Below are 27553 nucleotides of genomic sequence, written 5' to 3' on the forward strand. Positions count from 1 at the left end.
TTGTACATAAAACATTGTTTCAGTAAAAATACAATAAGTTCTGTTTAAGATTGCAAACGACTTCTCTTTTTTGCTTCCATAAGTGTTTCTGTAATTTTTAACATGGTTTCATCCTTTATATCTTCCTTTAATAAAGATAACTGAGTTGCAATAAACTCCGCGAATGATACATCCTCTGATGATCTTTTCCTTTCCAAAGTTTGAGAGAATCGGTTTGATGCCTCGGCTATAAGCCGCAAATTGTCTTCACATGTAGCTTTTTGTTGTGTTTTACCTTTTCTGTATACTGCTGATGGCGCTGGCCCTGATTCTGTGTTTGAAAAACTAGAATCAGTTTGCTCTTTACCCTGGGAAGGGGGAGTTTCTTCACTCTGAACAGTAAATTTCCCTATCAAACATCACATCAAATTCAGAAACTGTAGTATCATTCCAGTCATAATTGATTGTTCCAATCGAACTGCAGGTTTCTGAGCTAGTAGAGTCTAGTAGGGTTGATGCAAAATTACTGTATGTTTTCCTTGGTTTTATATGGTGATCCAGAAAACTCATTATTGCTAATAAGGGCCATGGTTCTTTGTACGATGCTTTAGAACCACTCTTGTTACTGTCTGTCATTATCTTCTTCTCTCTGGTGCATCGTTCTTTTAAATTCTTCATTCGACTTTGGCACAGGCTAACTGTAACAAAATAATTTAAATTGAATTACTTGTTATGATGTAGAAAGGGTTTGAGGGAGATGGGTTATGATGCTGAGGACTGAATTAACTTTGTCCAGAATAGGGTGTGATGGAGGGATTATGTTAGGTCGGTAATGAACCTTCGGCTTCCTTAAGGGAGAACACTAGTGACTTTTTGCCAAAATCTGGAAAAAAATCGAAATTTCTTTTTTCTTTTAGCATTGAACACTTATTAATATATGTGTAACAAATGTTTAGTACATTTTTATGTCCCGCCATTTTGAAATTACCTTGTGCGAGCCTTTTAAAATCTCATGCAGTAGATGTGATGCCCCATGAAGACATTAGCAATTATTTTTAATTTTTTAAAATTTATTTTCACATCAAAATTCTTACTGTAAAGGACCTGCATTCTTCTGGTATCTCGTAGGTGAATTTAGAACTTCTTTCTATGTTCAGCACATGTTTTCAGAGCCAAACATGTGTTGTGTTTGTATCTACAGATCGTTTATTATGATCAATAACTGGTGATATAAATTGCATTGTATTAGTTGTTCAGAGCCTTTTATTATATTATTTTGTGCGCATGCTATATATTATAATTTAGTCATTATAGCCACTATAGTGTAAATTTTGTGTTGATGAATTTAATTAATTTTTTGTTTAGATTAAGTTCAAGTGTTTATAGGCCTAGTTTTAGTTTAGATTAGGAGTGTAATTTTTAGTAATTAGAGTGTAGGACATAGTGTGTAGGACTTTTTTTATTGTTTAGGGGGTATATATAGGCCAACTAATTTTGTAGGAATGGACAGTAGGTCCCAAAGGACGTAAAAATTTTTGTACTAAGCTAATAGTAAAATGTACTAGCTGTGGTTCAAATTGTGGCCCTAAAATCAAAAGCAAGAGCCAAAGACCACCATTTGAAATAAATAAAACAATTGTGAAGACTTTTGTTAGTGCTGGTGCAGGGTATTCCTCAATGGAAAAATTTAGTGTCATTGAAGGAATAAAAGGAATGACACTGGTAACATTTCAGTCACTCATTCCTTCTTGCAAAAGAAACTGCCCTGCACAAAGAAAAACCCTCTCCCAGTCCCACAGTGCAGTACGACAGGCTCATAAAACATGTGATGTGACCCTGCCATTAGAAGTAAAGACGTAATCGACATTGCTGCGTCATATGACGGAACAAGGCATAAGCGAGGTCACATGTCGAATTATGGAATCGGTTTAGTAATTGAGATTCTTACTGGTCTTGTTGCTGATTTTGAATTCTTATCTAAATTCTGTCACATGTGCACATATGTCGCTGCAGATTTGGGTCCTGACTCCCCTGAATTTTCATTCTGGCTTGAAGACCACAAGAGATGTGAGGAATGCCAGAAAAACTATGTTGGCTTCTCCAATGCAATGGAGATGGTAGCAGCAGACCAACTGTGGTCTCGTTCTGAAAAATGTAAATTTAGATACACCATATTGTCAGATAGAGATGCTAAAACATACCAACATTAGATTCAACTAAACATTTATGGTGATGACAAAATTATGAATGAGGAGTGCACAAACCATGTTGCCACGCGAATGGGCACAGGACTGATTAATTTGGTCAAGGAGTGTAAGGTAAAAGGCATAACACTGGGAGGAAGAGTTGTGGGAAAGCTGAATGAAAAAATACAATTTCAGCTCTCACTAATTTCTATAGAGCTGCAATTGATGTACAGGATATGAAAACGGTTATTTATGCAACTCTGCGCCATTGCATGTCAACTGACCAGAAACCAAGCCATAATCACTGTCCGACAGGTGTCGATTCCTGGTGCTTTTACAACAGAAGCCAGGCTAAGGGAAAGGAGCCTCAGAGTTACAACAAAATGAAGCATCAGCCCTGAAGTAGTGACAAAGTTTTCCCCTATGTCAACGTTTGGTATGTAATGAAATTCTAATCTGGTGTACACGGGGTGCCACACAAAATGCAAGTGAATGTGTTCATTCAGTTATCTGGGCCAAATGTCCAAAACAAATATTTGTTTCAAAGAAAGGAATTGATTTTGCAGTGACAAATGGTATGTCAGAATTTAATAAGGGCTGGTTCCAAAGTGAAAAATTTAAAATAGCCATTAGAGATGCTGAACTGACAGAGGTAGCCCAAATTGTTTAAAAGAAATGCAACGAAAAGAGAAAACGTACAAGCGAGCTCTGAAAAGAGGAAGATTCAGAGAGAGATAAAAAAACCCAAAAAACATGTAGAGGAGGAAGCTAAAAAGAAAAAAAAAAGCAGGAACATAATTATGGTCCTGGGTAGTTTTAGACAAGTGAGTTCACTTGTCGCATGGTATTTTACAAATTGCCATTTTTCTCAGAATGACATTTTCATATCTTCAAAACACTCCAGACTATTTTTCGTCTGATTGCTGTGAAAGTTTGCATATATATCACTAATAGGTTGGTTAACAAACTGTAGCAGGGGCGTATTTTGCGGGCTACTGGGGCTACCGGCGGTAGCCCAAGGAAATTACAAAAGAAGAAGTTTATAATATAACATAATGTAATCATTTTGTATTATTAGTTTTACCATAGTAATTAAAATTAAAGTAATTGTTAGATATATTTTGTGTAATAATAGGGTCAGCGGTAGCCCAAACCCTTTAACCAGTATACGCCACTGAACTGTAGTGGCATTTTTTTTTTTTTTTGGATATTCACAATATGGCCTAGTTAAGGAGCATTTATACCCTATAAAACTTAAAAAAAAAAAAATTAAATATGATTATTAAATTACAAAAAATTAATAACCTACGTCTACATACAAAAAGTGGCAAACTTGCACTCACAAATCACAAGTAGGGTTCAATTAATTATTTAAAAACGTTTAAACATCCCAAGTGAAATTTTGGGGCTCATCGAATATGCAAATTAACAAAATATAATATATTTAATAACTTCCCAACCAATCAGCTTCAAATTTTGCATGGTACTTAGTTTTATAACATTGCATGTGGTGTATAAAAATCATTCAGATTGGTTGGAAATTGCAAAAGAAAAACTCACTAGTGTTCTCCCTTAAGTCATTTAGTTTCTTAACCACGCAACAATAGCAGAGATTTCTTCTTCACGTGAGAAGATGTTGCATATATCGAAATGATAGCTATTTTAATAATTAATTTAATATTTACTGTAAATAATGCGAACTGCATTCATATACTAATATATTTTGAAACACCAATACTTTGAACTATAAAATAATGTTAGCTATAAAATGATTTAACTAATACCTACCTTCAGAATTCATTTCCTGTGCTATTTTTTTTTCCAAACATTCTCTTTTAATGTAATATCTTTGTATGTTTTATGTTTCTTGTCGTATAGACAAGGGTTTTCTTGGTATAAAATAATCAACTTTTCGTCATATGATTCCATGTTGCGCGCCTAGCTATCATCACTGCCAATAGATCAAAATATTGCCTGTAGGCAAAGCCCATGAGATGTTAAACAAAAAGTGAAAACACGCTTTCCGCTTGTGGTACTGTTTCCAAATCGCATAAACATAAGCATGAAAGTTTGGAGTTTGCAAACTTTCATGTTAACGTCTTATGATTAAGATTATGTTTATGCTTATGTAATTCATTGTGAATGCTTTCATTAAATAACATGGACACAAGGTTTTATGCTTACGTTATGTTTATGTTTAATTTTCATTGTGAATGGGCCTTAATTGGAGTTGTGATCATACTGTATAGCACACAGAAGAAGAAAAATGTAATTTATTTATGTTTGTTATTTTGTGAAACCATATACTTTCACATATCATATCCAATAGAATGCACTGAAATTAAATACCGAATGATGTTTTTGTAACTGTACGTACAACTGCTTCAGCGACAGTCAGAAGCCAGCAGATAGCTACGGGGCAGCGAGAGAGCAGTAGAGAACCCAGGTGCCTAGATAAGTTGCGCGGACAATAGACTGTGCTACAACTAGTTTCTCCACAGTATAAAGAAGATACAGTAGAGACAACTCTTGTCGGCACCTTTGATGTTGTTGGTACTAAAATCAAACTTAGGGAGGTGTAGTTCTCAATGAATCCAACCATGTCGCTAGTATCGGCAGCGCTAACAGCTGATTTTAGCGATCAGCTGTTCATACATGCTAAACTTTCAGATGAAATTTTGTATTAACTGTTGTAATTATCCCTTTGTTCTGTAGTGATATTTGTGTCTTATTATGTAGGTCTAATGAAAATTCATTTTTTCTTTTCAAAATACATATAAAATCGCAGTGTTTATGATTGAAGTAAAACATAGACTACTATTAGCGAAGTGCTTACCGTTTTATTCTGTTTCTTCATATCCATTGCATTTCTTTCCATATAATGTTATTAGCTAGTCAACAAAATTTTATTATAGCCATTGTTGACGTAACTTCATCGAAACGAATGTCATGATCTATGTAGCTAATGATTGAATATTACGTTACCAACATAAGCATCTACCAGTGACTTTAAAATTAGCGTCAATTAGTAAATATTTTCATGATGTTTATATACGGAAGTAATTATTATTATGATTATGTTGCCATTCCTTTGCCTCATGTCTTTCATATTGTTAAAAGATGAGTAATAAATCTTTTCAGTTAATATTAAATTATGCCAGCCTGTCGTAGATGGAGAACCATCTGGTGGAGGTTCCAGACAATACACCCGGTTTCGTGACATGTGCACTCAGAATTTGTTCCCACGAAATGGGCTAGTTGACCTTACTGTATCTTCTTTATACTGTGGTTTCTCGCTCACCTCGCGCGAGGTAAACACATTTCTCACTCTGATCGCTAGCCTAGCGAATTTGACACACAGGTATCGGGAAAATATTTTTCAGCTGTTTTAAATGCAGAAAACTTAGTAAAATTGTTCTAATATGTCAGATCGGCTAGTGAAATTTTTTGATGTCATACAAATAAGTATGATACACGAGACGATAACTATAATAATACTAAATTGAAAACCTCCCCGGTAAAAGGAATGCAATATCAATATTATTGAAATATGTGATGTCGGTAGGAAAATAAATTTTAAAGCATTTATTTATAAGAATAAATTGAACTCAATGGCAGAATAAACTTTTATCCCTGTTTAGTGAAATGTTTGTGATAGTAAATATTGCACTAATGAAATATGCTCCAGAAATAGTTTTCCTTTCTAACGAAACATGAATTTACAGTTTTGTTGGTTATGTCCTTATTCCGGAGAGGTTTTCAAATAAAAGAAGAACTGGAAGCAGATATCAACCGATTTAATCATACATTAATTAGGTTATGTTTCTGATTTGCAATGCCAATCAACATAAGATTGGCTATGAATGAAATTATGACTTTATTATCACATGATACTTAACAATGAAAATATATGATTTTATATTAGATATTACTCTATGTATTACTTGCTAGTCAACATGATAATTTATTAAGGATTCAGTTTTCTTCATTGTACTCGTGATGCAGGGGTTGCATTATTTGACTGAAGAGAATGCTATTTCTGTTCATGAAAATGTGAACACTATCATTCCGTTTCGCGATAAAGTGAAATACAATTTCCTGCATGCCGTTTAATGTAGTGAGGGAATAATGGTATTTCTCCAGAAAAATTTCACCAAAGAAGGCACAATTTTCTTTTGTTTCACTGGCTTCTGCGAGATGTGTAATGTGGTAAAAACATGGTTTTGGTTTGCAGCAACAAATATTGTACTTTCAGGATAATAATCTTTTGGTACTTGTGTATTCTAATACGTTGTTGTAGCCCACAGTTGTTAAAATTATACAAATTTGATTCTTCTGTATTTTAATGCATTGTTGTAGTCCCCCCCCCTCAATTATTACAAATATAACACTCATTAGATTCAAGATGCAATACTATGAAAACTGGTCATTTCCCTAGCAATTCGTGCTGGAACTATTGCGTCTTATGTTGATAATTTTGCCAAATATTTTTTATATAATTGGGTGCCATGAAAGACGCTCCATCACCTCCTATATTATGACCACATTGTCATAGCATGGCCGACTTGATGTTACCTTCGCTTTTTTGTATACGGCCTTGACAATAGTAATCTTATCACAGTCTGCTATATACAGTCGCGAAGCTCAATATGTAGTAAAATTGCAAACATGAGTAGTTGCCCACCACTAGGATCGCTACTATCGCCTCATCATCGCAGATCTCTCTCCTAGCAGACGACAAAATATGTTACACTTTCGTTGTCGTGTTCTTTTGGAAAAATTAACGCCTTCCTTCCATTATTGAAATATTAAATGCATAAAGTTAATTTATTATTTTAATGAAGTATATTAAATTCCACCATAAACTCGAAGATACCTGCAAGAAATAGGTTAATATTATTTTTGTTTGTGCAAAACGAACTCAAATTTACTATAATCGCTTCACTAATTCAAGATTATAGCGATAATTAACTATAAAACCAATAAATATTAATTTGCATTTCCCTTTACAACAATAATAATGGAAATATGAATTAATGGAGTAACTTACGTGTACCGGTACTTGTAGTGTAGGCTTACGTAGTTAACAAAGTGGGATGAGGTTAAGCAATAATAATCACACCAGAATTGGAAATAAAACGTGATCAATAAATTTTATTGTAACAGACTTTTTCTACGTCTTTAGTAAAGTAACAAATAAAAATAACAACAAAATTAACAGCTATAATTAAAAACATATCCTTTGAAAAAAAAAAGTAGGCCTAAGCAATAATAATCCCATCAGAATTGAAAATAAAACGTGATCAATAAATTTCATTAAAACAAACTTAATTTGTCTACGTCTCTAGTAAAATATTATTATTCCAATTATTGTATTTTAGCCATTAACATTTTCATTACAACCAATAACAACATTTCACAAGCATCAATGTGAAATACGCAATGAGCTAGCACTCGATGGAAATGCGACACAGTCCAAAGTCGACCGTGGACAGTCTATTGTTTCTAGTTGCTAACCACTTGGAGTGCTTTATCACGAGATTTGCAAAAAAAATCACCTCAAGCTTCGCGACTGTATATAGTAGACTGTGATCTTATGTTGAAATTGGATAATTTCTCAATTCCACCACGAGGCACTGTCTGCCAAGGTGTGGTGTCCACAGAAGAAATACTCAATATGAATTAAAATAAATGATTAAAGAGTAGACTAATAATAACAACAATTATAAATAATAAATAAGAAAACAATAAGTATTATTATGTTTAGTTCTCTTAATTAATTATGGTAAAAACGAGAGTTTAAAAGCAGGGAAGGTAACACATAGTAACCTGTTCAGTTTAAGTAACATGATGACAGAGGCTTAATTTTGTAGTTCATTCACTGGGTAGCACCCCTAGGCTAAACTGCGATGTTTCCAAGTAATCACTTGGGTAATTATTTACAATAACTTGTACTAAGTTTTATTATTTCACTCACTGCACTGATACATTTCACTTGATATTGCAGATTCAAGAATCATAGTTTCAAGATTTTGCGATTCAGTGGAATATAAGCTGCATTCTTCGAAGGAACAAGTTTTTCAGTTAAAGCTGCTGCAATGTTATCTAGAAGTGGCCTAACAAATTTCACAGTAATGATATTAGCAAGTCGTTTTTGGGCGTCTTCATCACAAATTGGCACTGCAAGAGAGGGCATCTACACAGTAACGGCTCAATTTCTGAACACAAATTTTCTAATATATTCTTGTTTGGTATTCTCTTTCGATGATTAAGCAGCTGATCTAGAATCAATTTTGCATGAATACTGGCTTCATCAGTTTTTTCCTTACATTTTCCAGTTCTTTATGTAACGGATCTCTTTCAATTAGTTGGAGTTTTTCGGTTGTTTTCGTTATCTCATCTTGGTTCTCTTGTAACACCTGATTAAGTAATTTAATTTTCACATGCAATCTATTAATAATTTCTTTTTAGCTTCACACAGTTGACGTCTGTTTGCGCCGCTTTATGGTCATTTTAAACTGGCAAGAAGTGAATGTCATTAACTGATGCTGAGCCACTCGGAACATCTTGTTGAAATAGTGAAAAACCAATATTACTAAAAGATTTGCGTTTCTTGGGTGGAGGGAGATCAGTTTTAGTAACTGTTCGTCATGGTCTTCTGATATCTGTCACTTTAACCTAGGATAATGAGGGAATATTGTTGGCACAGCATTTGGTTTTAATAGTCTAAATTTCCCATTATTAGAATAATCTTCTTCCCTGAAATGTAAACTACAAACGACTGAAGATGGGGAGTTGCTTTAGGAACAAATTCTTGGTGTGAAATCACTTTAAGGCATTTTCGCATCTTTCCCTTATTTACTTACTTACTTACTTATGGCTTTTAAGGAACCCGGAGGTTCATTACCGCCCTCACACAAGCCTGTCATTGATCGCTATCCTGAGCAAGATTAATCCAGTCTCTATCATCATATCCCACCTCCCTCAAATCCATTTTAATATTATCTTTCCATCTACGTCTTTTTCCCTCCGGCCTCCCAACTAACACTCTATATGCATTTCTGGATTCGCCCATACGTGCTACACACCCTGCCCATCTCAAACGTCTGGATTTAATGTTCCTAATTATGTCAGGTGAAGAATACAATGTGTTATGTAACTTCCTCCATTTTCCTCTAATTCCATCGCTTTTAGCCCAAATATTTTCCTAAGAACCTTATTCTCAAACACTCTTAACCTCTGTTCCTCTCTCAAAATGAGAGTCCAGGTTTCACAACCATACAGAACAACCGGTAATATAACTGTTTTTATAGACTCTAACTTTCCGATATTTTGACAGCAGACTAGATCATGAAAGCTTCTCAACCGAATATTAAGAGGTATTTCTCAAATTTATTCTACGTTTAATTTTCTCCCAAATGTCATTTATATTTGTTACTATTGCTCCAAGATATTTTAATTTTTTGTCCATACCTGTGGAGTAACGGTTAGCGCGTCTAGCCGCAAAACCAGGTGGCCCAGGTTCGATTCCCGGTCGGGGCAAGTTACCTGGTTGAGGTTTTTTCCGAGGTTTTCCCTCAACCCAATATGAGCAAATGCTGGATAACTTTCGGTGTTGGACCCCAGACTCATTTCACTGGCGTTATCGCCTTCATCTCATTCAGACGCTAAATTGCCTAAGGTGCTGATAAAGCGTCGTAAAATAACCTGCTAAAATAAAATAAAATATTTGAATTATTTCACCTCTTCGTAGGATACAACTCCAATTTTTATATTTCCATTTCGTACAATATTCTGGTCACGAAATATAATCATCTTTCCCTGTCACTCGGAAATACGTGGAATGATATTGTTCCTCCAGTCTTTTTTTTTCTATTCGAAGTACACAATGGTACACAACAATATGTCATTTTGAATCATCTATACTAATAATAAATCTGTAGCCGAAATTTTTCTGGCAATTTTCGATTTTCCAAAAATAATTGGTCCTAACATATATAATTAACCACCCTGAAACCGAAAATCGCTTTTTTGAAATTTTTGTTTGTATGTCTGTCTGTATGTTTGTTACCTTTTCACGCGATAATGGCTGAACAGATTTATATGAAAATTGGAATATAAATTAAGTTCGCTGTAACTTAGATTTTAGGCTATATGGCATTCAAAATTCTCTATTTAAAAGGAGGGTTATAAGGGGGCCTGAAGTAAATAAATCGAAATATCTCGTTTATTATTGATTTTTGTCAAAAATGTTACATAACAAATGTTTCTTTAAAAATGATTTGCGATAAGTTTTATTCTTTGCAGAATTTTGATAGGACTGATATTTAATGAGATAAATGAGTTTTAAAATTAAAATACGCCATCTAAGACGGAGCAATGAAATAACAAATGACTTCGTCTATAAGGGGTCTTGGACAAGAACAATACAATACATTTTCACTGCCGCCTCAGATTGTAGCGTTGTTGTTCCTGCAGTAATTCCTATGTGCAAAATATAAAATTTTTGAGTAGGAAGAAAAAACACGTTTATTCATTCCATGGGAGTGGTACATAGGAGATCGTGAATTCTTACATTTTCGAAAGAAAGAAATATAATTACACATCACTGTTTATGCTGTATCACTATTTAAGTTATTTGAAGGGTTCAGAACCATAGTGGGCCACGCGCCATTTACTGAAGACGTAGAAAACAATGGTTAAAATTAAGTTATTACCATAATTCAATGGAAACATATAGCAAGTAATATAAAGTTTACACATTAAAACTAAATGATATGTTAATCTTCATTAAACTATGGTTGCATGTAATAACAAATAAGAAACATGTTAAAGGAATTGTCATTGCACTAAATGAGAAGTATCTGGACCAAAATGATCGCATTTTAATGATTTAAATACAATTTCAATCAAGTAACATATTAAACGATTTATCCTTCTAACAAACACGAATGTTCCCTGGATCAAACGTCCTATTTTAATTATGTAATTACTTTATATTTATTTCTAACGGGTGCAGCGGAGCGCACAGGTACGGCTAGTATCACTATAAACTCACATACCAATAGAAAGAAGCGCAATATTACTAATTATAATCGTACAAGAAACCATACACACATTCCTCAGTGAACCTTGGGAGTCAGTGCCATCTGGCGGGAATTTCACATTTTCTCTATTACAGCTTTAACACAGGGATCAAAATGAATTGTCAAGGCCGGTAAAGGAGAAGTGAAGCGAGCATCAAGTCGGCCATGGTCATAGTTACTGAAAGCCGTGAAAAAAAATTGAAAACGCATAGTTACAGAGTCACTTTCGCATTAGTATATCAAATAAACTTATTGCAGTTTTATGCAATATAGGCCTAAATCTTTTTCTTTTCATGGTAATGGAGCAACAAACTTCTCAAAGAAAATAAACGTTATATTTAATTAATTCATGTTTTGCACCACAAAATTATGTAAACTACTTACCTTTTTAGTATTATTAAACTGTTGAGTCTTGGTTTGATCCACTGCTATATTTTTATTAAGAAATTGGATGATTTATAAGGCCCAAACTACAGGCTATAACATAATAAACATAGAAAAAATACAATTATTTGTATATTAACATTTTATTTATATTATACTGAGAATATTAATATCTCATTTATCTGTAGCCTACAATGAACTGCATTTACGATCAGGCACGGTGAGAGGGTATGGAAGGCATGGCTGTATCCTGGGGGCCTGGGGCTTTTGGGGGGCCTGGATAACGTGCTGATAGAATTACGAACTTTCAATGCAAGTGTTCCTGGTATACTATGTTGAAAAGTGATGAAGTATTATTATTAAGGTTACTTTTTGACTCTTCCTCGTATATAGATAATTTAAAATGTAAAACTGAAAGTAATAATATTATTTAATTTATGCGACATTTTTACACACACGGATCATAGTGAAATCGTTGCATTGGGCGTGGCATTTACTGGGAAAACAGTTCTCTACTACTATAGATAGTAGGCTACACGCTTGTTCCATCTCCATTCCACGCCACACACAGACTAACAGTTGTTTGGTTGGCTTGTTCGGAAGTTGACAACCGTGTATGTTAATGTTTTAATCAATTTTGTTTGCAGATCATGAGTTATAATTTTCTTTACTTGGTTATTTAACGACGCTGTATCAACTACGAGGTTATTTAGCGTCGATGAAATTGGTAATAGTGAGTTGATATTTGGCGAGATGATGTCGAGGATTCGCCATAGATTACCTGATATTTACGTTACGGTTGGGGAAAGCCTCGAAAAAAATCCAACTAGATCATCAGCTCAAGCGGGAATCGAACCCACGCCCGAGTGGAACTCCGACTTGGCAGGCAAGCGCCTTAGCCGACTGAGCTACGCCGGTGGCTGAGTTATCATAAATCTGGTACTCAGGAAAGAAAGGAGAAAGAGACGAAGGAAGAATTATCTAAGAAAAGACAGATAACATTTGAAAGCTTTGGTTTTGTGTTGAAGAAAGTAAGAATGTGTGAACAGGAGGAGGAAGTGGAAAGTGAATATTTGGATCAAAGAAAAGATATTCAAGATGAAGACGAAGTAAAATCAGGATCTAATGAACGTTCCGAATCAATAAATACAACACGATCAGATTTTCCTTGCCCTACTTGCACCATGACCAATATCATGGGCAGCAACCTCTAGACCTTTTGATTTTGACATCGGGACACTAGAAAATTTGCAGCTTTCTACTGGGTTTATTCAAGAATTAGTTCTTCGTGGGCCTAAATCACTCCCCAAAGAGTTTCCATGTGACATGGATGTGTAATTTATTTTCTCATTGTGTTCTGCAATGAACCTTGAAAAATGGAAAAAGCGTACCAAGAGACTGACTGTTGCATCTTCAGCAAGTTGCACGTTCAGTATTATGTTCTCTTGGAGGTTTTTCTGGTGGAAGAGACTCTATGATAAATTACCTACACATAAAAATAGTGCTAGTCATAAGGCTTGTTATCTAGAGCGGTGGAGCTTGGAGAAACCTTTAAGTGAGGATTTAGCACTGATGTGTTACATTCTAAAACCTTTAAGAATGAAGTGGACAATTGGAGAAAGATTTTAATCCGTATTTTGGATATGATTCTGTTTTTATGTGAAAGAGGCTTGCCACTGAGAGGGGATACCCACCTTATTGGTGATCCCAGGAGTGGCAACTTCCTTGGGATCTTAGAATTAATTTGTCTATTCAACCAGTAAACTTTAAGAATAACTTAAAAACTTTTCAACTCCTGAATGTCCTTACTCAAAAGAAACTGATCAATCTATCTTCAAATTCTGCATTGCTTTGCGCATATTTACTACATTGCCATTAAAAGTTGTTTAGCCTGTTAGCGCGTGTGAAGGACATATTTCGCTCAACAATGTCGCAAGGGAGACTATCATGTCTTGGCACCTTAGCTTTGGAAAGCAGTCTTGCACGAGAGTTGGACTTTAAGAAAATAGACTATTTTGCAAGTCTAAAGGCAAGATTTCTTAAAAGTAATGTTCTCCTAAAATGTAAGTTAGTGACTTAGTGTGTGTGTGTATATTTAAAATAAACAATAGAGAATAGAGTAGTGTAAAATATTTGTTCACTTTTGTAATGTCTATAATAAAAAGCATTGGTCAGTGTTATGCTACTTCACATATGAGTGTTCTCAACACTCGTATATCTTTGAAAGGGAGGCCCGTAGAATCTTAGCGAGGGGGCCCATTTCGGCTCTCTATGGCCCTGTTTACGATACTGTACCAAATGTATAGAGTCCGAGGATTAGGAAGAGCTGTATCAAATTCTTTAACAAAGTTATATGTGTTTGGGGAAAGAAAATTAATTGTTACCAGTATGTTTCCATCACACTGTTTCTTTTGCTTCTTACCATTAACCTTTCATATGTCTCTTGAGAAGAGATACAAAAGTCTTTGAAATGAAACGTGACATATCACAAAACTCGTGTTCAAACAAGATTTTCTGTTTCGCAGTTTCCAACACATCTTTCAAATCACCCACTGATTTCACCACTTGCCATTTATACTGTTGCAGTGTTTTATTCTCTTTTCGTACACAAAACTATTCTTTCCTTAACTTTCTTATTCTTCTTCGACAGAACCCGAATTTCATTTTCAGTATCAGCTTCCAATGTCATAATGGAGGTCTCAACTTCGTCTACAACTATCACAGTAGAGAGAGGGAGAGAAAGATTTCAGCAAACTTCCGTTTTACTCTTCTTCTTTCCTGAAAATAATAATTAATATAACATAACGAGCGAATAGCGAATAGATATACCAATATTATTAGCCTACGGTTAACTATCAGTGTAATGAATAATTTCGAGGGAAAAATTGTTCCAGGGCCGGGCATCGAACCCGGGACCTTTGGTTTAACGTACCAACGCTTTACCAATTGAGCTACCCAGGAACTCTACCCGACACTGATCCAATTTTTCCCTCCATATCCACAGATCTCAAAGTGGACTGACAACCGTCAAGCAACTAACTTCGAGTGCACACTAACTCAGTGTGACTTAAATTGTGGTTTTCTGTTAACGAACAGTGACGTGTATTATGCAAATCAAGATTTCAGATATAACTCCCTGTAAAGTTGATTTGAATAATTTCGAGGGAAAATTGTTCCGGGGCCGGGCATCGAACCAGGGACCTTTGGCTTAACGTACCAATGCTCTACCAACTGAGCTACCCGGGAACTCTATCTGACACCGATCCAATTTTTCCCTCTATATCCACAGACCTCAAAGTGGGCTGACAACCGTCAAGCAACCAACTTCGAGTGCACACTAACTCATTGTGACTTAAATTGTGGTTTTTCTGTTAACGAAGAGTTCCCGGTTGTAACTGTATGAAATCGTGGACGTAGTTTATAGACAACACCAGAGTTGCATTCATACGATGCCTCCAGCTCAGGAAACCCGTGCGGAAAAGGAACCAAACACATTATTACCAGGGTTCGATTCCCGTATAGACGTAATTCCTTAGAACATGTATGAGAGAATTGCAAATGGTCGAGTTTTAGTACCCTACGGCCACTTCCAACGGACTCCTAATGGATATTCACACTTTTTGTGGCGCTGGAAATCAATTTAGAACACTTTTATCTCAGCCACGACACATTTCAATTTTTATTGTACAATATAAATGCAATTATCACTACAATGACACAATAATTCTTGCAGATAACACAGAAACAACTTCGGAAACGTAATTAACAGAGTCGCAGTTTCACTTCACTTCCACTAGATGGACTCAGAATTCCAGCAGACGATGTGGTACAGGTGTAGCAGGGATGCCAATATCGGCAAAGGAAATGAAACTGTGAGGAATGTTACAGCAGGTGTGCTAAACGTTAAGGAATGTTACAATAGGTGTGTAGCACGTTAGGTTAGGTTAGGTTAGGTTAGGTCATGTTTTGTTTTGTTAGGTGTGTAAGATAATATGATTGGTTACCACAGTTGACAACACTGCAATCATTCTCCCACTCCACCTCAAGTAACGTCACAACGACGAAATATGGCCGCCTTCTTCCTTCAAGTATGACGATTTTCCTACAAGTAAGGAACCTATTTAGGGCGGATTCGGTGGGACCACAGCTCTCCCAGTGATCATATCGAGTTTCTACTACTCCACACTACAAAACTAAGGTATTTTCAGTGTTTGTTTTTAATTTCCTATACTGGCAGCACATTAATAAAACTTCACCTTGCAAATTATCGTAAAATTAGAATATGTAAAGATCCAATGACGCGACAGGGAATGGACTGAAAGACAGAGAGTGGACTGAAAGGACATAGAATGGACTCAGAGGACAGAGACTCGACTGGTAGCACGGAGAGTGTAGTGACAGGACAGAGATTGGACTGAGAGCAGATAGACTGGACTGAGAAGACAAAGAGTGGACTGGGAGACAGAGAGTGGACTGGTAGGACATAGAATGTAGTGACAGCACAGAGATTGCACTGAGAGCACATAGAGTGGACTGAGAAGACACAGAGTGGACTTAGAGGATATAGAGTGGACTGGGGGACAGAGAGTGGACTGGTAAGACAGAGAATGTAGTGATAGCACAGAGATTGCACTAAGAGCACATAGAATGGACTGAGAAGTACGAGAGTGGACTGGTAGAACGAGAGTATAGTGACAGGACAGAAAGAACATAGAGTGGACTGAGAAGAGAGAGAGAGGACATAGAGTGGACTGAGAGGACAGATACTGAACTGATAGGACAGAGAGTAGTGACAGGACAGAGATTGGACTGACAGCATATAGAGTGGATTTAGAAGACAGAGAGTGGACTGAGAGGACATAAAGTGGACTGAGAGGACAGATACTGGACTGGTAGGACAGAGAATGTATTGAAAGAACAGGGATTGTACTGAGAGCACATAGAGTGGACAGAGAGTATAGAGAGTGTAGTGACAGAACAGAGAGTGTAGTGACAGAACAGAAATTGGACTGAGCACATAGAGTGAACTAAGAGGACAGAGGATGGACTGAGGGGACATAGGACTGAGAGAATAGAGACTGGACTCAGAGGACAGATACTGGACTGGTAGGACAAATATTGGATTGAGAGTACATACATGGACTGAGAAGATAGGGAGCGGACAGTGAGGGCATAGAGTGGACTGAGAGAACAGAGAGTGGCCTTAAAGGATATAGAGTGGACTCAGAATGCATAGAGTGGAATGAAAGGACAGAGTGGAGTGAGAGCACAAAGAGTATAGTGACAAAACAGAAATTGGACTTAAGGCACATAGAGAGGACTGACAGGGGGCTGAAAGGACATAGAGTGTGCTCAGATGACATAGAGTAAACAGAGAGGATTGAGAGTGGACTGAGAGCACAGAGAGTGTAGTGACAGAACAGAGATTGGACTGAGGGCACATAGAGTGGATGGAGAGCATACAGAGTGAACTGAGAAAACAGAGAGTGGACTGAGAGAACATGGATTGGACTGAGAGCACAGACGTTGGACTGGAAGAACAGAGAGTGTAGTGACAGGAAAGAGATTGGATTGAGAGCACATAGAGTGGACTGAGAAGACAGAGAGTGGATGAGAGGACATAGAGTTGACTGAGTGGACAGAGAGTGCACTGAGAGGACAGATAGTATAGTGACAGAACAGAGATTGGACTGAGAGCACATAGAGTGGATTGAGGGGACAGAGAGTAGACTGAGACGGCATAGAGTGGACTCAGAAGACATAGAGTGGACTGAGAGGACAGTGGAAGAACAGAGATTGAACTGAGAGCACATAGAGTGGACTCAGATGACATAGAGTGGACCGAGAGGATAGAGGGTTGACTGAGAGCAAAGAGAGTGTAGTGACAGAACAGAGATTCGACTGAGAGCACATAGAGTGGACTCAGAGCACAGACAGTGGACTGAGAGGACAAATACTGAACTGGTAGGACAAAGAGTGTAGTGACAGGACAGAGATTGGTCTGAGAGGAGATAGAGGAGACTGAGAAGATAGAGAGTGAGCTGAGAGGACATAGAGTGGACTGAGAAGACATAGAGTGGAATCAGATGACATGGAGTGGATTGAGAGGACAGAGGGTATAGTGACAGAACAGAGATTGGACTGTGAGCACATTGAGTGGACTGAGGGGACAGTGGATGCAGATGACTTACAGTGGACTGAGAGGACAGAGAGTGGACTGAGAGGACAGAGTGTAGTGAAAGTACATAGATTGGACTGAGAGAACATAGAGTGCACTGAGGGGACAGAGAGTGGACTGATACGACATAGAGTGGACTGAGATGACACAGAGTGTGACTGAGAGTGGACTGATGGGACATAGAGTGTGGCAGCAGGACAGAGATTGGACTGAGAAGAGAGAGAGTGGTCTGGTAGGACAGAGAGTATAGTGAGAGGGCAGAGATTGGACTGAGAGCACATAGAGTAGACTGAGAAGAGAGAGAGTGGACTGAGAAGACAGAGAATATAGTGACAGGACAGAGATTGGACTGAGAGTACATAGAGTAGACTGAGAAGAGAGAGAGTGGACTGAGAGGACAGATACTAGATATTAAGTTTTTTTTCCAAACTTTCTATGCAGAGTCATATGTTTGATATTGTACTGACACTCGTTCATTAAAAGCTTTTGCCTAGTTAGGTATAGAAACTTAGATATGGGAAAAAGAGAAATATATTGTCTAATGTTGCAGGTTGCATATGGATTTAACCTAGTTTTTCTTCCTTATCAGTAATGTAGGATGAAACATGGGAAGAATATAGTAATATCAGCACAAATACAAGGATCTGAAAACAGCTGAGAAGCAAATTTGAATTCTTGAAAAAGAACACAAAGAAAATTGCTGCTGCAGAGAGACAATGCAGGCTACAAACAGGTGGAGGCCCTCCAACTGAAGCAAAACCAAATCCAAACTTAGCCAAGGTAAGTGATTTAATTCTCCTATCAATTGAGGGTCTTCCCAGTGTTTTTGATTCATATTCAATGCATAAGTTCACTTATATGTTATACAAACTATTAAATATTAAGCAGAGAAAATTGTATAACACAGATTTTGAAAAATACATAGCCTACTTTGAATTCTTTTTCTTTTTATTTATTTATTGATTCACTCATTTATTTACAGCTGAAGTAGTAACTAAACCAAGTTCCACTGTTACCGTTACAGCTAATAACACAAATGAGGTTAGCTTGTAAGGAATTAAGAGCCAGCAGAAGAGATGATGAGGTTTAGAGATGGAAAAAATGCTAGATTCTTGAAAATGGTTGTACAAATTTAATTTAATGTTGGTATTACATTATAATCCTATTATTTCTTTTTTATTTATTTTTATTCAGGTTCACAATGCAATTCTTTAGTTTTTAAAGTGAAACTGGACGTTTCAACAATATCTCCAGATAATTTGATTTATAGCTACTACAAAATGTTCTTTCACATTCAATGTATGATGCTTACTTTTCCAATCTGAAATAGCTATAACATGTAAACACATTTTCAGCCAACACGTTGAAAATAAAACTAACACACATACTATATGAAATCCGCAGCAAGCAGTAGATAAATTAGATGCAAAAGTTTAAAAAAAATAAGTTAAAGTATAAATTGTACATAAAATGAAATGGTCACAAAAAATGGATGTCATAAAAATTAAACATCTTTTTATTATAATATTGTGTGGGATTTGAGTGAGAATTTGAAAATTATAAATGTAGGCCTAAAAGTAGAAAGTGCACTAAACGGAAGAATTTATTTTGAGATTTCTCTGTAATGGGTTTGTAATCAGATTAGGTTACATTACCCTATGTTAAGTTTTATTTCAATTTTACTGTGAGGATTCTCACTTTGAAACTTGTGAATGACATCTTGTGTACAGAAAAACTGAAAAATATCTTTTCACAAGATAAAACAGAAAATGACTGCATTATATTTACAATAGAAATATTTGCTTGTTTTTCTTCTCTCTCTCTTTTCTATTGCAGCTTCACTTCCTTATTGTTAAAAATGAGTTTGGGTTAAGAGCACGCTAGAAAATACAATACTGTTACAGCTGCTGACTTTGAAGTGTCCACACATTTATGATAAAACATAATCTTTCTCCAGAATTAAATACCTTAAGAATTAATTCCACTCTTAAAATATTATAGGGTCAACTGGTGCAGCAGATGGAGGTTTTTCCACTGTATGAATGTCTACGTAATGTAATGAATGTAAGTTTTAAGTGAAATTACTGGTTTATTCAGTGTAGAAAGGTCTGAATATAAGCATATATCCCTCTTTTAAATATTTCAGCTGATAATGGGATAATAGCTGATCGAGTTACACATCAAGGATGCTTAAAAAAGAAAAAAGAAGGAAAGAAAAAGCAAGCCTCTGAGGAAAGCATTAGCCACAATGAAAAATCCTTCTCCATCTGTGAACTGTAAGTTTAATGTTGACTTAATTATACTTGAGATGTTAGAAATTCATGAACTTCAGTACTATTACAGTGATTTCTTAAAAAAATTTATTAGTTGAAAGTTGAATGCTAACATTGTAATAAAGAATGATTTGAAATGAAAGTAAGTCATGTCCTCATGTTCAGAAATAGATGGGGTTTGGAATATCAAAAGCAACATTGGCAGTTTTTACATTACTTTCCCCACCCCTCTTTAATGGGTGGCCCATCTACAAGGACATCTTCCATCTTCAATTAGTGGCAGAAACTAAATTCATTGGATCACAGAGAAAACTTGTGTAGTCCCCTACAGCAGGAACATTTTGCCCAAAGGGAGAAGAGGAAGTAGGAATTGCATGCCTATGACATAGAAATAGCAAAGAAAACATATTTTGAGATTAAAAAAGCACAACTTCTAAACTTAAAATTAGACATAAAAATTAAAAAGAACACTTAAAAAAATCTGACTAAATGATATGAACATTTCAAGCAGTAACTTACTAACCCTAAGTAGTAGCATCACTAACAACAAAGCTACTGTCGGTGACTCAGGAGAAGACGAGAGCGGACTGAGGAGGAAGGGATGTGAACAGATAACGTACGACAATATGTGCAATATCTGTACTGCAGTAAGCGGAAACATTAGGTCTCCTTCTGTTCAACTTAGCTTTAATTTCCATACGCGTTGTTACTCATGTTTCCTGCACGAGTAATAACATGGCTACTGGGATGCTTATCTGAGCTATGTTTATAATAATCAGCAGTGAAGGTCAAGAAGGTCACATTCTTTCTGCTCGTCTTCTCCTGAGTAACGGACAGTATCTTTAATTGCCTCTATAGCTTTGATGAATACATTCTTGTAATTCCTCTGTTTCAGGTCCTTACTTCAAGGCAATTCGGAGTAGGTAGATGAATCTCTCTACAAGTGTTAGTGTGATTGAGTTTACATGCTACAAATGGTAGAGCTCTGCATGGGCCCAGGTCAAGCCCATGAGCCGGTGTTGGGTTCAAATTCACTTATGCTTGTCAGGCTCGGACCTTAAGGAAATGCATATAATCTTTTCCTCGAATTATATGCTGATTAAAAATAATACTAAGATTTCAAATGCATACACAATTAGAATGATGTCCATCCGGCATCCATTCAGAACAGTAGATTACTGGTATCATAAGTTACTGTGCATTTCGAATTTCGTATTTTGTAACGGCATTTGTTTTGTCTCTACTCTGTCATAGATATAATAATAATAATAATAATAATAATAATAATAATAATAATAATAATACTGTAATAATGATTTATTTTAGCTGACAGAGTTAAGGCCGTAAGGCCTTCTCTTCCACTCAACCAGCAAAAAGTATACATACATATGTACAAAGAATTCAACAATTTGATTTAGATAAGAGCTACATGTATACAAGAGTTATTTACGAATTAAACAACAAAGTACTATGAACTATTAATTAAACACTGAAATACAACCTATGTAGCAGAATTAAGCTAAAATACATAGAATGTTAATATATTTCTAATAATATAATAGATATAGGATATTAGGCCTTCTTATGGTCAACAGTGATTTTGTTAAATGTACAATTTCTACTATTTATTGTGTAATGTCATCTGCGGATTCCAAAAATGAAGTCAGAATTTTTCTACCACCCACCACTTTTTTTTGTAATTGTAGAAAAAATTATTTATTTTTATTACTATATACAATCCTTATCATGCTAATGGAAAGAAACTATTTCAAATATTTCATTTTATTGCTTTAACAATTGACCTGTAACTTTAGATCATTGTTGCTTGTGACGTTAGAATTCATAAAAATAAATTTTATTCCTCATTAGACTGTGAGAGTTAGTATTAATTTCCAGTTGAGTTGGAACTTAGAACTTACATTCATAAAACGAGTTTTATAACCTGTGTTTTCTTTGTCCTAATTTTAAGTGTGGTAAAAGTATCTTATAAAGTGAAACATATCTCGAAATACTGCATAAATCACATAAACAATTTTTGTTATGTTTGTGATTAGTTAACTTTTGCAAAACGTAAATGCCAATTCCAAAACTTTCAGGAAATGAAGAAAAACTGTCACGTCTAAAATTCAATAAACCGTTTTAGTTTGTTAAATTAATAATTTATAGCAAGCATATCTTAAATCTGATTAGTGAAATATGTTAGGCCTACTCCTACTGGTGAGTGATACATGCAATGAAGGGGAAGGGTACTGGCTACCCTACCACATTATCTCCTGACAGTTGCCTCATGAGTGATGCCTTATTGGTGTTCCACTCTACCTTCGGACAGTTGACTAAACAACAACTAGCAGACACAAAATGAGACAGTTCTAGGAAAACTTTAATCAAGACCTATAATATGTACATAAAACCTGTATTAAATACTATTCAGAAGTATTCATAACAGCATCAGAGAGAGAGAGAGAGAGGTAGTGGGGGAGAGAGGAGGATATATATATATATATATATATATATATATATATATATATATACATACATACATACAGTGAAACCTCTCATTTACGGACATCGAAGGGACGTAACAATCTGTCCGCAACTGGGAGGTGTCCTTTATTGGGAGGGAGTCTCCCCAATCTAACAGTAAATTTATAATATGCATTATGTATCCTTTCACGCTTTAAATTAAATGTATTACTGTAGTTTAATTCTAAATACAGTCTACTGTACTACAGTAACTTCTTTGCAACTTTGAACTACAGTAGATAAAACCGAAAAAGGAAAATACAGTACTGGTGTACAGTAATATAATTTACAGTTTTTCAACTTAAGGGGACACTCAACTATATTTTGGAACTTTTTTCCTATTTGACCAATCTTTTTCAAATTTGGAGAAAAAGTTTAATATACACATGAAAAGTAACATGCAAAATCTCAGCTCATTAGATCCAATACTTTTCAAAATAAAAAATATTTCAATTTTTAATCAATCATTAATTGAAATATTACTTTTAATTATCATTTTTTACTTTTTGGCTTTGTGCATTTGACTGTGACTTCTCAATGAATAGGGGAAGAATTCTGCGTATTGATTTAGTTCTGTCACGTAAATTAGTGTAGAAATTTAATTTTTCATTTCTATGACACTTTTTCTCCAATTCTTAAGTTGAGTGTCCCCTTAACCTTTACGTTCAGGTGCCATGTCTCTCGAAACAGAACAACTGATTGAAGTGAAGAGAATAATCCTACTAACCCTATCATATGTCGAATACAATTTCACGATCGCGGAAACGTTGGACCCATCAGACAGGTTAAATTTTATGCCTCTGTTTATCCACCTGCTTCCAGCTAAGAAGGGGTAGCCGGCTGGGCTAGTGGTAGCCTACAAGGCTCTTATTGTCTTCTTTCATGTTAAGGAATTTCTGTACAAAATTTTCCATTTTTGTAACATATTAGATCTTGAAATCCAGGTTCTGTCCGCAGTCAGCAGGTAAAGCAAGCTTTAGGACTGTGAATCAGCTGTCCGTGTCTGAGAGTGTCCGTAAACGAGAGTTAAATTTATCATTATTTCTATATTATTTCAGTTGGGACATAAAAACCTGTCCGTATATGAGGAGTGTCCGTATCTTGGAGGTGTCCATAAGGAAAGGTTTCACTGTATATATATATATATATATATATCCCTTGAAAGAAAAAAAAATCGAGCCTTGCGCTTAATAACTGGCGCAAATAAAACTACTCCCAATGAAGCATTAAAAGTCATCACTTTAATTAAACCAAGCAGCAAGTGCAGCACTAGCTCGATTGATAACAGTTCCTGCTGTAACTTTGTGAACCCCACAAAATCTTCTACTGTTGTCAGTGTTCCTCTAGTGGCATAGAACCTCAATGCCAGTAGTAGTTGGTCCATTGGAGATAAGGCATTATTTCTGAAAAATGTACAAATAATGAGATATGGTTACACCTTTACCGGTAAATGTTTACAATAGCATTACCAAAAGAAGGCAAATAGCAAGGACTCCCTATAGGATAGCCTGGGAGAGAGAGGTTTGCATGTAGTAGTGACTTTTTTTTTTAGACAATTGTGAGTATATGCAAGCCTACTAACCTAACCTGTCACTAACTCGATCTTATGAAAACTTGTCTTTTCTCTGTAATAAGTAAGGAAACACAGTAATGAGATGAATGTGCTGCCCCTCCCTGCAGCCTACCTCTTCCACCTGGACAGAGCGATCTCCCCTGTCCATACCTCTCCACCGGCCTCTACTTTTACAGCAACTTTCCACCCTTATTTGGTGCGAAATTGGTGTCGGCTCTCAATTTTTCTTTCGTTTACGGTACATACGACTTGACTGTAAGTCAAATATGTGAATACATGTGTACTTTAAAGTGGTAAAACAATTTTGAAGAATTCGTAGTTCACCATATAAAGTTCTATTTGTATATATTATATACTGTTATTATTTTTTATGCAAAAGTATTTTGAAACTGTTATTAATGTAGGTTGCCATGTGTTATTATATCAATCACTTTAATACCTTCTTAGGGCAACAGAAGACATGCATGAAGCAACATTCTAACCTCACTTCTGCTGTATTACAGGTCAATGTACTTAAAAATAATTATTATAGTGCTATTATACAAAATATTAATGCAATACCGATATAGTGTACCTTATTATTAACTGTGTTATGTTTCAGTTGATCATTGATTTCATGTAATACATGAAGTGCAGTAGATTTCGTTATTCGAAACCGTCTCAAAAATTCCTCGTCATCCCACTCTTCAAAATTATTTGGTCGCAGCCTAATTCGTTTTGCTCTTCTGACATAACGACGCATCTGCTCCAGAACTTCATCAGGATCAGTCTCAAAATTAAGTTGATCCATCAATAGCCTCAAATATTTTCCTAAGCACCTTATTCTCAAACACCCTTAACCTCTGTTCCTCTCTCAGAGTGAGAGTCCAAGTTTCAAAACCATGCAGAACAACCAGTAATATAACTGTTTTATAAATTCTAGCTTTCAGGTTTTTTGAGAGCAGACTGGATGACAAAAGCTTCTCGACCAAATAATAACAGCATTTCCCATAATTATTTATTCTGCTTTTAATTTCCTCCCGAGTGTCATTTATGTTTGTTGCTCCAAGATTTTGAACTTTTCCACCTTTTCAAAGGATAAGTTTCCAATTTCTTTATTTCCATTTTGTAACTATGTTTTGGTTACGACACATAATCATATACGGTACCTTGTCTTTTAGTGATTCACTTCCAAATCTATGTTTTTACTTGCTTCAAGTAAAATTTGCATGTTTTCCCTAAAAGATTGTGATTTTCTCCCAACATATTCACGTCATCCACATAGATAAGCAGCTGATGTAACGCGGTCAATTCCAAACCCTGTCTGTTATCCTGAACTTTCCTAATGGCATATTCTAGTGCAAAGTTAAAAAGTATGTGCATCTCCTTGCTTTAGCCTGCAGTGAATTGGAAAAGCATCAGATAAAAACTGACCTATACGGACTCTGCTGTACATTTCACTGAGACGCATTTTAATTAATCAGACTAGTTTCTTGGGAATTCCAAATTCAATAAGAATATCATACAAAACTTCTCTCTTAACCGAGTCATATGGCTTTTTGAAATTTATGAATAACTGATGTACTGTACCCTTATATTCCCATTTTTTTCCAGTATCTGTCGAATACAAAAAACTATGATCAATAGTCGAGCTATTATGCCTAGTTTGCTGTGGTCATGCCAGAGAATCAGTCTCATTCCAAGTCTTATGTTGTGGTTTCATAACAATCTTTTTTTTTTTTACGGTGATGGGTTGTTAGCCCTTCGCCCAATCTTCAAGATGGAGGATCACCCCTTATCGGCTGTTCACGACTGCTTATTCAATATATTCGCAGCTACCCTCCATATCTGGAGGCTGTCTCCTCTATCTGCAACCTGAGGACACGCCATGCTGTTGTGATAGGGACCCACCACACACAGAAATTTGTAGCCTAGTATGAAAATTACCATCCTAAGTATACCTCATTTGGTAAAACAACCCCAGAAATTTGTAGCCTAGTATGAAAATTACCATCCTAAGTATTCCTCATTTGAAAAAACAACTCCTGTACCAAGAAATTGTTTGTTCTTTGAAACTGAAAGCATAATTCTTCAGCATTTAAAAATAAAATTGTATGCTTCTCACACTAATGATCAGAATTACAGTCGATGTCTATAATTTTTTGTACGGGTTTCATCATACCTTGTGTGTGTTTTTGTTTTCGTATATTACTGTGATGTAGGCCTATTTCTTGTGTTCTTGTGTTTGTGTTGTGTTTTTGTGTTTGTTGAGTTTTTGTTTTGTCTTCCTTATGATGTTTTCTGTTACGGTATGTTTGGGTTGTAACCATTTTCTTGTACTATGTATTGATTGTGTTCACTTCTTCATTGTAGTGTTGTTGGCTCATGGGTATGTTGAGTAATCTGTGTACCATTGTCCTGAATGCAGCATGTTTGTGTTGTGTGGGGTGACACACACAAGATCGCATCCTCATTCAGAAAACAGAAATAGAACATAGCATACCGAACAGAAAACACGCTACAAAGACATCTCAACACACAAACAACACAAACAAATAAATACAACCACACAGGCGTATACAAACTCACATGCAATAGTTGCGACAGTTTCTACATTGGACAGATAGGCAGATCATTCCAAACTCGATACAAAGAACACATTAAAGCAATAACCAGAGGACACAATACATCTACATATGCTGAACACATAACTAATGCTAACCACACATACAATAACATAAATACAGACATGGAAATCCTACACATACAACCCAAAAACCAAAAACTCAACATACTAGAACAATATGAAATATACAGACAGACTAAAATACACCCTAATCAAATTCTCAACACACAGATCAATTTCAGAACACACACACTATTTGACACAACTCTTCATCACACGAACGCACCCACACAACAGGCAGTGAAGTTGAGATAGCGTCGAGATCTAGTAGGCTCTGAGGATGGTGTAAAGTAGCACCGAAACAGCTGTAAGACACACATGCTTACATAATTAACACGAGTAAGATCGCCATTTAATCAATTATTTATATTCAAGTGTTAAAAGTAGTGTACGAAAGATTCAACATGGAACATCCTTGTTTTTATTGTTTGGAGAAACTGAAGTTATTTAGGTTTCTGAACCAGTTTAATACGTAATTTAATTCTGTTACTTAGCATACTTTGAAGTTCTAAGGATCAGCAATAGGAATATGTTTGGTGAAATATATACGAAAAGCCGTATTGGTTGGAGCCAGGTGAAAGGGTTGTTCAGGACAATGCAACAACCTAGAGTGCATTCCCTACTGATTACAGTGTTGTACGATCGCACAATTAATGTATTTTAAAATGCACGTTCTTCTGGAGAAATAAAATTGCATTATAATTTT

At 35.7% G+C, this 27553-nt stretch overlaps 1 long non-coding RNA gene across 7 annotated transcripts; it reads left to right on the plus strand.

Annotated features, from left to right (window-relative positions):
* The first annotated feature begins 4956 nt into the window (after positions 1 to 4956).
* LOC138700169 (uncharacterized) lies at positions 4957 to 27553 on the plus strand. 7 transcript variants are annotated; one of them, XR_011332275.1, is made up of 6 exons: positions 4957 to 5526; positions 15645 to 15833; positions 18403 to 18593; positions 19815 to 19877; positions 19960 to 20089; positions 20982 to 27553. It is a non-coding gene; the product is annotated as an uncharacterized lncRNA (long non-coding RNA). The 7 variants fall into 7 exon arrangements; XR_011332276.1 differs by having other exon boundaries at positions 4957 to 5476; XR_011332273.1 differs by having other exon boundaries at positions 5439 to 5526; positions 15369 to 15833.

Source organism: Periplaneta americana, chromosome 5, assembly GCF_040183065.1.
Source record: "Periplaneta americana isolate PAMFEO1 chromosome 5, P.americana_PAMFEO1_priV1, whole genome shotgun sequence".
Taxonomy (NCBI): Eukaryota; Metazoa; Arthropoda; class Insecta; order Blattodea; family Blattidae; genus Periplaneta; species Periplaneta americana.